This window comes from Gavialis gangeticus, unplaced genomic scaffold, assembly GCF_001723915.1.
Source record: "Gavialis gangeticus isolate Ggan-Ray unplaced genomic scaffold, GavGan_comp1, whole genome shotgun sequence".
NCBI classification, from domain to species: domain Eukaryota; kingdom Metazoa; phylum Chordata; order Crocodylia; family Gavialidae; genus Gavialis; species Gavialis gangeticus.
In genome coordinates, this window is record NW_017728992.1 from 135,856,209 (window position 1) to 135,865,834 (window position 9,626).

Below are 9,626 nucleotides of genomic sequence, written 5' to 3' on the forward strand. Positions count from 1 at the left end.
ATAGTTTCATAGTTTCTAGGGTCGGAAGGGACCTGAGCAGATCATCTAGTCCGACCCCCTGCCATGGCAGGAAGAGCACTGGGGTCAAACGACCCCAGCAAGGTGTTCATCCAACCTCCTCTTAAAAACCCCCAGGGTGGGAGCCTGCACCACCTCACTTGGAAGCTGGTTCCAGACCCTAGCCGCCCTGACCGTGAAGTAGCGCCTCTTGATGTCCAACTTAAACCTTTCCTCTGCCAGCTTGTGACCATTGTTCCTGGTCACTCCTTGCGGCGCTCGGGGGAACAGGGACTCCCCCAGTGCCTGCTGATCCCCCCTAACCAGTTTATAACCGGCCACAAGATCCCCCCTTGGCCTTCTCTTTGTCAAATGGCTCTGAGTGGAAAAAGAATGGGCATATCTTATTTTGTATGATTCTACACTGATTAGAGCAGGTCACAAAACCCACAATCCTTTAAGTTAAGGTCATCTGGGAGAACAGTCAAATTACTATGTTAAAACACAGGTAAGTCAGCAGCTGTTCCCCAAGTGCTGGACATTTGTGTACCTGCACTTTTCTGCTTTGATCTATGTATCATGGTTGGTCCCTACAGGGAATTTTAAATCCTTTCTTACTGAATAACTGAAACACTGAATATAAGGTGCCTTCAGCTGAGAGAATTTTACTCAGTTACATTAAAGTCAGGAAGAGACTGCAGCAGACCATTACACCAGATTTTATATATCTATATCTGTTAGATGAGATGGTCATCATTAATGATAAAACTTTAGGATCTACTCTTCTTCCATGTGAAGGACCGTTATTTGATCGCAGGATGTAAGAAAAAACTGTAAATCTTGAAAAAGATTAAGATATTTTTTCCTGAGAACTGTTACAGAGAATCATTACAGTCCTTGTTTTTAGTGTTATCTTGCTAAATATTATTTTGTTCTACTAGTTAGCTCTCCCTCATTTTCCTTGCTGACAACTCCATTTTAGAAGGGAAATTGGCTCAGTTTATACTAAATATGAGGTTCACATACTCATTTCTTATCTGAATTAAAAGCATAATTGTGTGTGTGTGTGTGTGTATATATATATATATATATATATAATGCAATGGACAGCAAACAATGTCACTTACTATGCAGCCTACTGGAGTCACTACTGGGCCTTTTAAAACTGTGTTATATATCATGGGAATACTTAAACCATTAACTATAATATAGAATATTTAATTTGGCCTTTGTCTAAGTGATACACCTAGTACTTAACAGCTATAACAGTCTCTCTTTAGGGGCATGCGAGTTTCTAGAGTTCTTATGGTCTATTTTATATTTACTTATTTTTGGACTCTCTTTCAGAGGTATTTGGAGACTTGTTAGCTTCTTGGTTCCTTCATGCCAAGATTCTAGTAAGGATAGACCATAATGGTAGCAGATGATCAATTTGTCATCTTAGTGACATTATTGCAACTTTAGTAATAGTATGATGAAGATTTGGTCCATGTTACAGTATCTGCTGACATTTTTATGCCACTTCCCATCTAACTGTGAGATGTCAAAGAATAGTGGCAGCATTTTCATGCATTGTAATATATAGTTACCTTAGTTCTGGGTCTAAAATGTTCTGGTTTGAAGAAGTAGAAGGGTAGATTTGCCCCTTATAAACTAAATTAGAGAGAGATAGCATAAGCTTTCATGAGCCTGAGCTCATTTCATCAAATTCTATGCTGATGAAGTGAACTTGGGCTCATAAAAGCTAGGCTATACATCCCTAATTTAGTCTACAAGGTGCAAATCTACTCTTTCTGCCTGACTTCAGACTAACACTTACCTCTCTGTTCATGGGTTTGAAGAAACATCAGTGTTTAGGGCTGAATCCCAACTAAATCTCTGCAAGACCTTTTGCTAGGCCTTACAGTTCTCTATTCTCTCTCTTCCCATTTCTACCACCCTGCAGTATTTCTATATGCACTAAATAAGCCTCACCATCACTCAAGTGGTAGGCAGATGGGTAAACTAGCAGGGAACCAGGCAGGTTTCTAATAGATACCCCTCTGATTTTAGCTGAAAGTTCTCTTAGAACGCTTTGGTCTGGATAAATTAGTATTTTCTCCCAGAAAAATACTCTATTAGAAAATGTTTTACTAAGTCTATTTAGCATACCCTTTTGGGAAATATAAGCAATTATTGTGCTACCACAGCCATGTAGTGAAACCCCAAGTGTAAGCAAAGGTGAGAATTCTTTAATGATACTTAAAAAATCATCTCTTTTACCAAGAATCCTATAGTAAACAGTTATTTCAATCAGAGGTCTGGAAACTGCAGGCCTGCTGTTAAGCTTACAAATCCTTTATGGTCCCCCTGTTGCAATCTTTAGGATTCCATTTGTTTCCCTAATTTGCCGTTTCTCTGCTTTTCTTTATGGACCTCTAGACTTGATCCTAACATCATAATTGGGGACAGTTTCCTGAAATGTGTGTTCTCTAGTTTTGGATTGCCTGCTTTCCCTGGCTAGGCTCTATAGCTTTACATTTTTCAGAAGAGATCTCTGACATCCTCCTCTCCTTTTTTTGCCACTATGTCATTTTCTTAAACTAAGGTAGATTGGCTGTATTTAATTAACATAATTAATCTTTAATTTAAATTTAGTTCCTTTTTCTTAATACAGGAGGAGAAAAACTTCCCATTGACTGTGGCACAGCAGAACAGAGAGTTTTATTTCCCTATATTTCTCCACTATGGACAGAATATATCCTGTGTTAACTGGTACAGGACTTGTAGTTTCCTGACTGAAATCATCAGCTATGCCAAAATGTTGAGGCTGGTTGATTTTTATCATGATCTTCTTATTTCTACTGTGGTAGCAACTAAAGGCATCAGGTAAGATCATTGGGCTAGGTGTAGTTCAAACGCATGGTAAATCAGATTCTGCACCAAAATGTTTGCAGTGGGCACGCCTACAGGTTCATTAATGCACCTTAGGTACTGCACATTTAGTTTAGTATTTGCTTAATAAAATGCTAACTAAATGTACAGTAACCATAGTTACTGTGCAGTAGTGCCAGTGTATGGTTTTTTCATGACACTTATTGCACATTAGCCTAATGACACTGCACAGTAGGCTATTAGCACAGTTTTTAACCACCACGCTACTGTGCAATGTTGTTAAGCTAATGCGCAGTAAGTGTCTCGTGTAAATGTGCCCAGTCTGAATGGATCAGACAGAGAATGAAGAGAACAGAGGAGGGAGATGACTTGCTTGAGGTCACTCAGCATAACCTAATGAGCGGTGGGCAACTGGGCCACCTACCTAAGGCACCCATTGACAGGGGTGCATGAATGGCAGCTGCTGCCACTGCTGTCCAACTGTCACTGCTGGCCTGGACTCTGCTTCCACTGCCCAGTGTAGACTTGGTTGGTATGCCTTTGCCAGTAGCCTGGGGGGGCAGAAGCCAAGTCTGGTGTCTTCTGCAATGGACTATCCTGAATCTCAAATTTTAAAAACACTCAGATTAAAGGCCCGATTACAAAGCCTGCTTTTGTTCTCATTTATTCTGGACAAGATTTATTTCAGTTAGTGTGGGTTTTGGCCTACCACCTGATTGGAACTTGCTTTTCTAAATTTCTCATATTATTTTTTTACAATTTGATAAAGGATTTTGTTTATATCCCTGAGAATTTGTATTTAGAATTTTAGCATGGGATGCCTTTGTTTGAATTCCAGTCTCCCCTGAAAGCAGAAGGAAGTACTAGAATGGGTGCTAATGAGAAAAAATGACTATTCAAGAAAACACAGTGTTTTCAAACAGAGAACTGGTAACTAATATGCAAGTAATGCAGTATAATTTATTTTCTAAGTTTTTATTACAGAGATTTATACTGTCTAAAATATAAGGATCAAGATAGTTTTACCCCAGTTTTAGAATCTGCAACTGCATTGTATATCTGACTTCTATGTGGTGATGTCAGTGGTGAATAAGTATGGCAGATTCAAACATCATTGGGTGTTTCTACATGTCATTGTACAACAACCTTACTATGGTGCCGTGCTTAAGTACTAAAGCATGGCACAGTACAGGTGGTTACTGTGCCAGGTGTGCAGTGCACGGTTAGATTTCGCTCCTATGTCGCTGTAGCAGCGTCCTATAACCTGGGAGCACATTGCTATGGTGACGAAGCTGACGATCATGTGTAGACCCACATGATTGCTATGTTACCATAGTGTGTTGCTATGTTGCCATAGGGCAGCGTGTGGACGGACCCATTATGACATAAAGCACTTGCTCTTGGATATACCTGTTGCCCATGCAGTCTGCTGCCTAATTGTCTCCCAGTGGGTGGAAAGTTTAAATGCATGTGACCTCTCTATATCTGATTGATGGGTGATTCACAGATAATATAAACCTAAATTTTGCTGTACTTTAAGGGACTGTCTTTAACTTGGAAGGAAAAGATCCTGTGCTTTTTTTTTTCTCTGTTGACTGTGATATCTATATGTATGTCACCACTGACTCATTACACGAGCAAAAAAAGTACACTTTCATACCAGGAATTTACCATACAATTATTTGCGTGTATGTGTATATCTTGTAAGTTGATTTTAGGTAACTATATTTCAAAACCTGGCCCCTTAGTAAACAAGGGGGAGCTATACACATAAATGTTCACCTTCCCTTGTTTTAAAACTTTCTTTGAAGCAATTCCTATATAAAAACTGGCAGTAGTGTTAAAGCTGGTTGCTAATAGCTGGCCATACTTTTATTTTAAGTTTTCCATCATTATTAATGGATTGGAAAGTCGCTGTAATAACACCAGTCAAAATCAAGTACTCCCATTTTAAATACTTCAGCTGGAATTTCATTGTAATTTAGCACATTTGACACACTTATTTGAGGCAAAACACAGTTAATATCCAGGTTAAACAAACTGACTTTCATTATGCCTTAGTTCTGGGATACTAGATGCAACACTGACTTTAAAGTTGCACCTGCCTGAAGTAAATACTGAAAAAATTAAGAACTTCAAAGCATCATAATGTTCAAGCATTCCATTAAGTCTTAACAGCCTCTTCCCTGCAAACAGAAGTATTTGCATAACCAATTAGTTTATCATAGTAAATAATCCACTGACATTTACAATAAGTATCCCCACTGCAGGTTGAAGTAAATATTAAGTTGCATGTAAAGCTATAAATAGTGAGAATTTTGATGCCAGGCACAGTTTTAAAATACTATGGAAAATAAATGAGCAGGGGCTGTGTGAAGTGAGTTTGCATGTCTTGGTATACTGTTCAAATGCTCAAGTTTCCCATCGACTAAAGGGTCAGCTGTCAAAATTCACTGGTGTATTTTCATTTTTCAGAAGAGGTGGTGCATCTCTCCGTGCAGAAGTGAAATGTTTAATTCTAAATAGTATCCCAGCAGAGGTGGTGCAGTTGCTCTCCTTGGAGGTGTTCAAGAGGAGGCTGGACAAGCATCTTGTTGAGCTCATTTGAGCCCAGTTACCTCCTGCCCATGGAAGGGGACCGGACTAGACGATTTTACAGGTTCCTTCCGGTCCTTATCTTCTATGATCTTGAAACAAGAAATAGCCCCAGTGGGAGGAGGCACAGTGTTTTAAAACATAGGATTGGCAGTATTCTATACCTCGCTTTGCCAATTAATTGATACAAGAACTTATGAGAATCACATGACCTCTAGCAAAACAGAGACCCAATTTAGGAATGAGAATAATATTATCCTTGTCATGCAGGCTTTCTGTAAAACATGTACAACTAAAATCTGTGAAGAAATGTGCCAGAGAAGTGACAACTATCATCTTATAATGATCAAAACTGCTATCCGAGGACTATACTAATCAAGGGGGGGATACTCTGAAAAATATAGAGGTCTAGGGGTCTAGTTGTAGAGGGCTGCACATCACTCAGAGTCCTACTCTGTCAGTACCTCTTATTAGCAGACCCCTGCCAACTACCATATTTTATGGAGTATAAGTTGAGGTTTGGAGCCAAAATATTTACCTTTAAATGTCCACCTTGACTTATATACCATATCAATACTTTTGACCCCCACCCCAGTGCTGCCATGGCCCCGGCCAAAACCTGGCCTGGCTCTGATCTGATACAACCTTTTTCACCTACTGACAGCATCCCTATTGCTGGAGGCCATGGGGCCCGTGCCCAGCCCAAGCATGGCCTGAGGGCCTTGCTGTCAGCATGGAGATGCTGTTCAGCCAGGTGCTGAGCCTGGCCACATCTCCTGTGAGCAGTGCTGCCTGGGCTGTGCCAGCTGAGCCCAGCCCTGTCCCCTGTGAGTGGCACTGGGCTTGGCACTCGACTGGCACGACCCAGGCAGCACCACTCACAGGGGATAGGGCCATGTCAGCTGAGCACCAAGCCTGGCACCATCCCCCTGCAAGCAGTGCTGTCTGAGCCACGCCAGCTGAGAGCCAAGCCCGGCCCCATCCCCTGTGATCGGTGCTGTGGCACATGTGCACCCCTCAGATACCCACCCTGCAATGAGGGTGCGCAGGGGCTGGTATAAGTTGATCCCATATTTCTGATCCAAAAAGTTAGGTTGGCATATACACCGGATCTATGAAACTCCTACCTTTTTGGATCAGAAAAATGGGGTCAACTTACACACCGCGTTGACCTGTACACTGTGAAATATGGTAAATTTGGTGGTGCAAACTTGACTAGTTCTTTAATAATGAGTACTATTTCCTCCTTTTCTGAACAAACCCACTAGCTGCCTTCTCTTATGTAATGAAGCCAATTACCATAACTTCCAGCTAGTGAAATTCTGCCAGATTCTATAGAATCCTCTTTCAGTTTCTGATGGGAGAAGAAGCACCAGGGTCATTCAATTGTTAATGACTCAGAATCAGTAAATGTTAACCAAAGACAACTGAGGACCCACATATGAAATTCTGAAACACAGTCTAGTTCAGAGGAAAAAAACTCTGGTACTTTAAGCCTGGAAATATGGCAAATAGCAAACATAGTGTCATTGGTATATGGTCTTTTGAATGTACTTTACAAGAAGCAAAGGAATTAAAGGAAAAAATTGCATTTTTTTTCATGTTCTCTGTGAAGAATCAGTTGTATTGCAGGAGCTGCAGTTTGGCTATTTCTTGTTGTGTGCATCAGTTGATGGGGATATCCTTTGACTGATGTTTTCATTGTATATACTATTTGTAATTGGTTGGGGTTAGAAGCTATTTTCTGTGATGAAAACCTTGGTTCATTGACAGATACAGAGGCTGGCTCCATTTTGATGTAGAAAAGGCAGACAGGCTTTTTTACACATTTTAATTTGTGCTCCCTTAATAGTGAGTAAAGGATTTTATTTATTTTTTACTTTCCACTGTTAACTGAAAGAATTTACTGCTGCCAGATAACGAGACTAATAGTTTGGTGAGATGTAAAAAATGGAATAGGTATGCTGATGGATCATGTGACTATCCCAGTTACACTGAAGTGGTAATAGAGGTTAGAAGGAGGATAAACCCTCATGCCATAGGGGTTTCCAGTTGACAGGAATTAGGAAGAAACTATTACCTCAGTCCCTGTGGGGTTTCCTTTATCTCATGCTGTAGCCTCTAGTGCTGGTACATCAGAGACATGATCCTGAACTAGATGGGCCAGTGGCATTACATTTCTGATTTTCCTGCATGCCTGCTTGAACTTGACTGTTGCTTTAAATAAACAGTAAGTACACCTTGTTCATTTTGGACTTACTAGGGCTGCATTTTTTATGGTTAGTTATGTGTACGTAATGGAGTTAGTTCTGCCTCCTCTTACTCATGGACAGGACCTTTGTTCACAAGTAGTCCTATTAATAATGTCATAAGGCACCAGCCTTATGGGAACAAGGGTTGCAGAATCTGACACAGTGATAGTAATTCAATATAGTGCTGTAAGGTTTGTGAAAGATGTTGTTCAAAGTGCTGTATGAGTGGCGCACGCTCTGGGCAGACTGTGCTATTCCTGTGAATAGGGGTAACATTTTCCAGTGTGCTTACATAACTTGGGAGCCGAGTCCAATTTTCAAAAGTGATATGAGCACTTAAAAACCACAAATGTTTTGATGAAGTGTAGGCTTCTAAGTCATGTAGGCACTTTTGAACATTTTTTTTGCTAGGTCATCTGTTCTCAGATTGTTTTGGAATTAATTTTGGTTTCTTCAAAGATGACAATTCCACCATCATAGCAACCCTGTAATAACAGTGGCTTCCACAGTTCCTGTGACCCTTTAGTAGCAGATCCAAGGGTACAAGAACCTTAATTTCTGAAATTTCCTCTAGTTCTTATCTGTACTCTTAGTTGAGTATCAAGTTATTTTTAGATAATATACCAGCAAAGAAGCCTAAATCAATTTATCTCTTGTGTCCATGTGCGCACAGAGGTTGTATTTCAATGCATGCATATTGATTTATCACCACAGCATTATTACATGTGGGGCATTATTTATATCCTTAACGTGATAGGATATTATTTTTCATTTACTCAATCATCTTATCCATACTGGCCATGTCTACACAAGATGCTGGTTGCACAGTTGTTACTGCACAGCGATTTAGTACTTGCATACAGAATACTAAATGACTGCACAGTAACCAGAATTACTGCACAGGTACCATCACTGCACAGCTTTTTGGTGATGCTGACTGTGCAGTATCTCTTTACCACCGCACGATAGCGTTGCATCGCACTTCATTATTTTATTAGATGCTTACTTTTCCTGCTTTTTCTTTTGAAACCTACACATTCATCAATGGGAGGACCTAAGCCACCTAAAGTTGGAGCTGCATGAACTTTTCAAATGGACTGGTATTCAACTGGGAGTCATACGATCCTGGCGAGAATAGTCCCTATGAAGTTGAGAAGAAATAATGCCTAGCATCTCAGTGTCCTTAAACAAGCTGTACATCTCAGAAAATATCAGCGAGTTTTATTGGTGAGGGAGATGAAGGAAAGGCTAAGGATAAGACTATCATTTGTAACTTTTAAATCACTGATGAGCCTGATGGAAAGGAAGCCCTTTGAAGTCTCTCAGACTGAGTGGTGTGAATTTTTCCTAGCTATTCCTTTTGTGGCTTTTCTTTTGAGCTGTGCCATTACATCTTAAATCAAAGATGCTGCACTTAAGTACTAAATAAATTTGTATCTTTCAGCTGAAGAAGGGAAGACTCATTGAACTGCTTGAAAATATAAAATAATATAATATTCTGTATCACTTTTAGTCATATTTGGCTTTTATGTCTTCAGAGTAAGTCAAGTGAAGTGATGACTCTGGCTGCCTATATATGTGCTCTGACACATGCTAATTAGAACGTGTTGGACAAGACTCGCTTAATTGAGTTTGCGCCACATTCTAATTAGAATGCTGCAGTCATGTGTATTAAGCCTCCATGTATTTTAAAAATGCCTGCAGAATGCTTTAACTAAACCTCATCAAATGAGGTTTAGATAATAGTGTCCCATGGCCATTTTTAAATGCATGGGGGGCTTAACACATATGATGGTGTAGCATTTTAATTAGAGTGGCTGCCTGGAAACTGCTCTAATTAACCTTCTGCCCCCCCCGCTGCCCCCCACACACATCTGAGCACCTGTATGGGCAGCCTCTGTTCTTTAT